At 52.8% G+C, this 7370-nt stretch overlaps 1 long non-coding RNA gene across 3 annotated transcripts; it reads left to right on the forward strand.

The window, feature by feature from the left end:
• The first annotated feature begins 1563 nt into the window (after nucleotides 1–1563).
• LOC120852134 lies at nucleotides 1564–6869 on the forward strand. Of its 3 annotated transcripts, none has more exons than XR_005718483.1 (3): nucleotides 1564–1735; nucleotides 2214–2401; nucleotides 2892–6869. It is a non-coding gene; the product is annotated as an uncharacterized LOC120852134 (long non-coding RNA). The 3 variants fall into 3 exon arrangements; XR_005718482.1 differs by having other exon boundaries at nucleotides 2228–2401; XR_005718481.1 differs by lacking the exon at nucleotides 1564–1735 and having other exon boundaries at nucleotides 1919–2401.
• The last annotated feature ends 501 nt before the right edge of the window (nucleotides 6870–7370 follow it).

Raw genomic sequence — 7370 nt, forward strand, 5'->3', positions numbered from 1 at the left:
CCAAGGGGCCCTGATCTGAGCCAACTGCACAAAACCTTCTGTAGAACTCTTGGTGTGCCAGACATTTTCTTAGAGCTTTCCCTGTATTAGCTCATTAATCTTCACCTGATTCTTACCTTTAAAAGGTAACCAAGGCCCAGAGAAAGGAAGTGACCTACACAAATTAAGTGGTAGAGACATGATTTAGACCCAAAGAACTGGTCCAGAGGCTGCCCTCTCATCCAGTCTACCATGATCCAGCACTTGCTGGAGTCCCAAACCCATTCCTGTCCAAATCGTGGTTCTTAAGAGTTGCTTTAAGCCCTTTCTGCTCTCCTCAAGCCCTCAGTTCTTTGCCCCAAGGCTCTGGGCTGGACCATGGAGAGCAACTTTGGTTTTGGTCCATTGAGAACTAAGAAGGGTCTGAGATTGGGCCCACTTGCACACCAACAACTGAGCCTGTCACCAGTTCCCAGATGCTGGAAGAAGACATGGGGTTCCAGGGTCAGAGACAAAGGAATTTACAACTGTGCCCTCCCAGCCCTGTCCTGGTGATGGGATGCTAAAAGGTCCCCAGGGAGCCCATTTCTCCTCCAGCCTGGATTATGGAACTCCAGGAGCCTTACTTAGGCCTCTTGTCAGACCCATCTCCTGAGAACTCAACCTGCCTGGAAGGTCTGTGTGCCTGGGCATGAAGATCTCATCTCTCAGCCTGTGTTCACGGCTCTGCCACCAGCATTTAGGAGGCGCCTGCATGGGGTGGGGGCTTCCCAGGTGGCGCAGTGTTAAAGAATCTGCCTGCCAACGCGGGAGACTGCGGGTTCAATTCTTGGGTCAGAAGATCCGCTGGAGTAGGAACTCAACCCGCTCAAGTATTCTGGTCTGCAGAATTCCATGGACCTAGGAGCCTGGCGGACTACAGTCCATGGGCTCGCAAAAAGTCGAATACGACTGAGCACGCGCGCAGGCGGAAGCCTTCATGGAATAGGCGCTCGATAACTGGGAGAATGAAGGCATCCAGGCAGCAGGGAACCGCCTCCTGTGCCCTCCCCACCGGTGGTGCCATCAGGCCACTTCCCACCTCTTTCTTCCTCCTCATCTCCTTCCAGGGTGCACTCCCCAGCAGGGCATTCAGTGTGTGTGTGTGTGTGTGTGTGTGTGTGTTGAGCCCATGTGCGGATGCCCAAAGGAAAGGGTCCCACGTGGGAGGGGTGGGCAGGGTGGGTGGGCAGGGTACCCCAAGACCTCAGGCCGTCTGGTTCCCAGAGCAAACCCCATGGCAGGGCTGAAGCCCGGCCTCGGAGCCTGGGAGCCTGCCTTCCCCTCCGCGCCCAGTGCTGGGCCGAGTCTCTGCCCCTCTCCTGGCCTGTTTCCTAACTGTCCCGTGAGGGCCTGGACAAGGACTGCTCAGGAGGCTCAGGGCGGTCCCTGCGCTGACTCTCCCTTCTGGGGGCTGGGGGCGCGCTACGGGCTCTCGGCCCTCCCCACCCGCGCCTCGGGATGGGGTGCGGGGTGACCCGCCAGGGGCCGGGGCCTCGGTCACCCCTCCCCCCGGGGCCGCACCGCGCCTGCGCGCCGCGCGCACCGCCAACGGCTCCTGTGGTCGTGACCGGCCTGCCGGCCCCCCAGTCAGCTGCTCTGTGGCCTGTGGCCCCTTGAGCGCCGAGCGCTGGGCGGGGTGCTCCTGGAGAGCAGCAGACAGGACAGTCCCCGTGCAAACCCCCAGCCCTCCGTCTGGACCCCAGGGCCCGGCTGGGTGAGTCGCTGGACGCCGACTCGGCAGGGAGAAGGGGAGGCCACCACGTCCCCGCGCCCTCTGCCCACATTGCTTGCCTTTCTGACAGCACCCCAAGACTGAGGTCTAGCCTGTCCCCGCGGGCAGGCCTGGCTGGTGGCCGCGGGCAGGCCTGGCTGGTGGCCGAGGGTCAGAGGGAGCCGTGGAGAAGGGTGCCCAGCACCCCTATGGGTGAGAGTTGGGGGGCAGTTACTGTTAATAGTGAGCCCTCTCGTCACTCAGTGATGTCACCCCACTTTCTAGATCAGCAGCGGTCCCAGCACTCAAGGTCATTCAAGTCTAAGTGACCAGGTCCAGCCGTGACTGGGGCGGTCAGAATCATGGCTCCTCAGGTTCACTGAGCCCACGCTGAGACCTTGTCCTGGGGCACTCCCCCAGACAGGGGACCTCCTGAGTCCAAGCACTTTGAGTGTCTTTCTCTCCCTGCTTTAATCCCCAGCACCCTCTCCCAAGGTCAGAGTCACTGATCCCGTTTTCAGTGGAGGAAACTGAGGCTCAGAGAGTCACCACATGAGCTGGCCTGTCACGGGCCGTGACGTGGCCCTGCTGTGGGTTTGAGTCCAGGCCAACCTGGCCCCAAAGGCTGTCCTTGCACAGGAGCCTGAGGCTCTGAGTCCGGCCTTGGAGGTGAGTCCATTGTGGATGGGGGTGATGGGGTGGGGAGGAACTTGGGAGGGTCCCTGGGGGAGGAAGGCAGTAGGGAGCCTGGGGTGGGGATGAGAGGTGCTCACAGGGGAGGGTGTCTGGACCAGACCACACGGGACTCTGAGTGGGGGGCCAGGGGTCAGAGGTCACTGCAGGGCACAGGCTGTCTGGTCAGAACGCCCACTTCCTAGCTCCTGGATTCAGAGGTGTTTTGTTGGGCCTGTGTTCCAGCCTGTAGAGCATGGATCCCAGAGAGCCCCCCAGAGATGTGGAGGCGGCCTCTGTCTCCTCCTGTGCTCAGTGGAGGCTGTGCAGTCATCCTTCTCCTCTCAGGGAGGGGCCTGTTGCCCTGAGGGCCCAGGGGGGCTTCTCGTCAAAGCCCTTCGGGTGCCGTCTGGACCAGAGAGGTCCAAGTGAGGGGCCGGGGGGATTAGCAGGGCACTCTGGCCCTTGTCGCTCTTCTGATGTCCAGGCTGACATGGATGCAGGGGGTCCCTCACCTGCTGGTTGGAGAGCAGCAAGAAGCTGACGTTGCAGACCCTGAGACCAGCTCTCATGTACCCAAGGCTGCCAAGGGTGTGTGGAGCTGAAGACGAGGGCTGCTGGAGGCCGAGGGCCGTGGGGATGCTGAGGACGGAACGTCTACTCCTGGCCCCCGAGGAGTGGAGGATCAGCAGAGCCCAGACTCCACAGGGCGCCCCATGCCAGTGTCCACCTCCAGGGGCTTCTAGGAGCTGGGGCGTTTTGGTCCCCTCTGGGTACGGAGGGAGTGAGGTACACTGGAACTGGGAGGGGCTGTCTTGGAGAAGGGGTGGGGCAGTCATCTTCTCCCCCTGGCCACGAAAGGGGCCAAGCTCATGTTGGAAAAGCTCACGTTGATCCTCTCCACTTGGGCCTGGAGTGCACACCAAGCAAGTGGGCACCTCCCCAGCTGCTGAGTTCAGGCCGTCTCCTTAGCTGATCCCAGATCCTGGAATGGGAGCTTCTGCTGGTCCTGGGCTCCGTGTTGGGGAACTGGTGGCTGGATGGAAGGACCGGCTTTGCCGCTGTCAGATCTGACGGATGGATGCTCTTGAGTGCCCAAGGGCATAGGCACCAGGGACCCAAGCCTGGAAGGTGTGAGGGAAGCACGCAGAGGCAGAGTCTGGTGGTGGTGGGTAGGGCCCTGTGACGGTGGGCAGTGCCCTTTTGCAAACTCAGCAAGTCCTCTTGTTTGCAGATCACAGACAACACCTGAGGCTGTGGTCTGTGAGAGGCCAGGTCAGCCCGTCCATGGCAGCCACCAAAGCCCGGGGGCTGGCAAGGTTCAGGGTGAAACTGTAGCCTGGGAGAGACCTGGACTGCCAGTTGGGGTGAAAAGTGCCTAGTCCACTCCAGTCTGTGGTTGTTGTCCACCCAACAATGCATATCTGGAGAGAGGCCCTGGCTGTTGTCGGGGGCTGGTGAGACGATGCCCTTGATTAGATAGGCAAAGAAGAGCAAAATAAACCCAAGGTTAGCAGAACAAAGCAAATCATGAAATTTAGAGCAGTGATAAACAGAATAGCGGAGCACTCGAGAAAATCAGTGACACCAATAGTTCTTTCTTTTAAAGATTTAAAGAATGGACAACATGGGACAATTGTATGTCAACAAGTTGCTTAACCTAAATGAAATGGATGAATTCCTAGAAACACACAAGCTAGCAAAACTGACTCAAGAAGAAATGGAACGTCTGAATAGACCTCTTATAAGTAAACAAACTGAAGCAGTAATAAGAACCCAACAGGGAAAAACCCAGACCCTGATGCCTTCATTGGTGTTTTGTCTCAGATACTTAAAGATAGAAAACAGATCCTAAATTCTTCAAAAAGTACAAAACAAGCAAACACTTTTAAACTCATTTTGTGATGACATTAACATAATTCCAAAGATTCTGTAAAGAGAGTAGGACCATAAAGAAAGCTGAGTACTGAAAAATTGATGCTTTTGAACTGTGGTGTTGGAGAAGATTCTTGAGAGTCCCTTGGACTGCAAGGAGATCCAACCAGTCCATCCTAAAGGAAATCAGTCCTGAATGTTCATTGGAAGGACTGATGCTGAAGCTGAATCTCCAATACTTTGGCCACCTGATGCGAAGACCTGACTCATTGGAAAAGACCCTGATACTGGGAAAGATTGAAGGCGGGAGGAGAAGGGGACGACAGAGGATGGGATGTTGGATGGCAACATGGACTCGGCAGACATGAGTTTGAGCAAGCTCCAGGAGTTGGTGATGGACAGGGAGGCCTGGTGTGCTGCAGTTCATGGGGTCACAGAGTCGGACATGACCGAGTGACTGCACTGAACTGAAAGATGCCATAAGAAAAGACATCCGTAGGCCAAACATCCACTAGAAAGATGTAAAAGTCTTCAGCAGAAGGCTAGCAGGCAGAACCCAGCCGCATACTGAAAGAACTGTATAGTCATCTCCAGTGCTGTCTGTCTCAGGAATGAGCAGGGCTGTTCAGCACAGTTAATCGGTGTCATACACCACCTCAATAAACACACGTGCTCATCTCAACTGATGTAGAAAAAGCATTTAGAACTTTGAAGAAACACAAGCTTTTTTTTTTTTTAATAGCTGCTCTCAATAAAGTAGAAATAGAAGAGCATTTCCTTCACATGATTTAGGATATTTGAGAAAAATACGTACATCACACTCGGGAGAAAGCCTGAAAGTTCTCTCCCTAAGGATGGGAGTAAGTCGGTGATGCCCACTTTTGCTTTTCATTTCAAAATGGTAATGGAAATCTGACGAGCAATTAGCAAGACATCTATCAATAGATATATAGATATATGTCTTGCTTAGACAGTATAAAATTCGTTTGCAATGTGGGAGTCCTGGGTTCGATCCCTGAGTCAGGAAGATCCCCTGGATAAGGAATGGCAACCCACGCCAGTATTATTACCTGGAGAATGGCGTGGGCAGAAGACCCTGGTGGGCTGCAGTCCATGGGGTCGCAAAGAATCTGACATGACGGGGCAATTCACACTTTCACTTTCATATCAATAGAATTGAGAAATAAATCCAGGCAATTGATCTTGAACTTGTATATCAAGATCATTCATAAGAGAAAAACAGTCTTGTCAGCAAATGGTCTGGGGAAACCAAATGCCCACATGCCACAGAACTAGGATGGAGCCTTACCTCACATCAAAGAAAAACTAATTATGGAGCAAGGACCTAAATTTAAGACCTAAAATGGAAGCATCTTAGAAGAAAACACAGGGATAAATCTCATACCCTTGATGTGATATTTAATAGAATGGCAATTATACAAGAGACAAAAAAAAAATGGAAAAATTGGACTTTATCAAAACGAAAACCTTTTGTGAATGAATGGGCAATCTCAAAAGACTATAAAGAAGACCCAAATAATGGTATAAAATATTGGCAAATAATAAATCTTCTAAAGGTCTTGTATCCAGAATACATAAAGGACTTTTACACAAGAGCACAGACACAGCATCATTGCAAATAATAGACATTTCTCCAAAGAAGATACACAAATGGCCCGTGAAGCAGATGGGAGGATGAACAGCATCACCAGGTGTTAGAGAAATGCAGGCCAGTGCCACAGGGACACACTGCTTCACACCCGCTGGGACAGCTGTGACGCAGTAAACAGAAACAGATGGTGAGGATGTTGATGAATTGGAGTTCTTGTACGTCGCTGGGTGGGGGATGCCGTGGAAGAGGGGGAGTGGGCAACAGCAAGTGAGTGCTTCACGGCTACAGGGTTTCTTTTGGGGGTGATGAAAACGTTAGGGAACTAGGTAATGGTGGTGGTGCACAGCATGGTGAATGTAGTTAGTGCCACCAAATCATACAGTTGAATATGTTTGAAAAGATGAACTTTTACTTGAAAGTTAACTCACAAAGCACCATGAAGAAACCATAAAGTATGTGCAAAGAAAAAGCAGAAAAAGGATACCCTCACAGGTGAGGACAGGAAGACTGGTTCTGGAGGTGACACCGGCTGGGTTTCATGAGCAGCTACTGGAGGTGGGTTCGGGGCTTTGTGGGTTGGTGGCTGGAACAGGCTGAGCTCTGGGGCTGGTTGACTCTTGCTGTGTCGACTGCACCAGCCATAGGTCTGCACGGGGCTCCAGAGCGGGCTCTGTGGCAGGAGGTGGGCGAGAGCTAGACCTGGGGCTGATTCTAGTCCTGAGACTTGAACTGGCTCTGTCTCTGGAATTGATGTTGGAGCAGGTTCTGGCTCTGGAGCTGGGGATGGAGCTGACTCCAGCATTGGTGACAGAACTACCCTGTCTCCCGGATGATGGTGACGGGAGGCTAGAGCTTCTCCCAGCTTTGGTGTTGGAGCTCGAACTCTTGTTGCAGCTGCTGTTGGCTCTGGTGTTGCGGTCCTTTAATGGACCGGAGCCTAGCCGGTCTGGAGTCAACAATAAGAAAGTGAAAGAGAGAGAGAGAAAAAGAAAGACAGATACGGGGACCCCAAGCTCTGATGGAGCAAGGGTATTTTATGAGCAGAAATGCAGGCTTATATATCTTTAGTGGGATGATTACTCAGCTATTACACAGGATGAAAATTTGTCAATAGCCACAATATGGATAGTCTAATACATACAAGGTTACTGACGCTGAAAAGAGTCACTGCATGTCTCATCCTATGACCTCAGTCCTGAGAACTGCGTGTAGCTCTATTCATTCTCGGAATAGGAACTGATAAGGAACAGAGAATCCTTGAGAAATAGAAAACAGCATGCAGGAATCCTGTAAAATGTTCCCTGGCACTCTGGGGACTACGCGCACTTAAGTGTGGAAGTAGTACTAGAGCTGGTTCTGGACCAGACTCTGATTTGAGCTGGTTCTAATTCTAGGCCTGGTGCTAGAACTATCACTGGAGTTTCCCCCGGAGTTGGTAATAAAACTGCCTCTCTCTTTGTAGTTTGTGTTCAGACTGGC

Source organism: Oryx dammah, unplaced genomic scaffold (genome assembly GCF_014754425.2).
Source record: "Oryx dammah isolate SB20612 unplaced genomic scaffold, SCBI_Odam_1.1 HiC_scaffold_25, whole genome shotgun sequence".
Lineage (NCBI taxonomy): Eukaryota > Metazoa > Chordata > Mammalia > Artiodactyla > Bovidae > Oryx > Oryx dammah.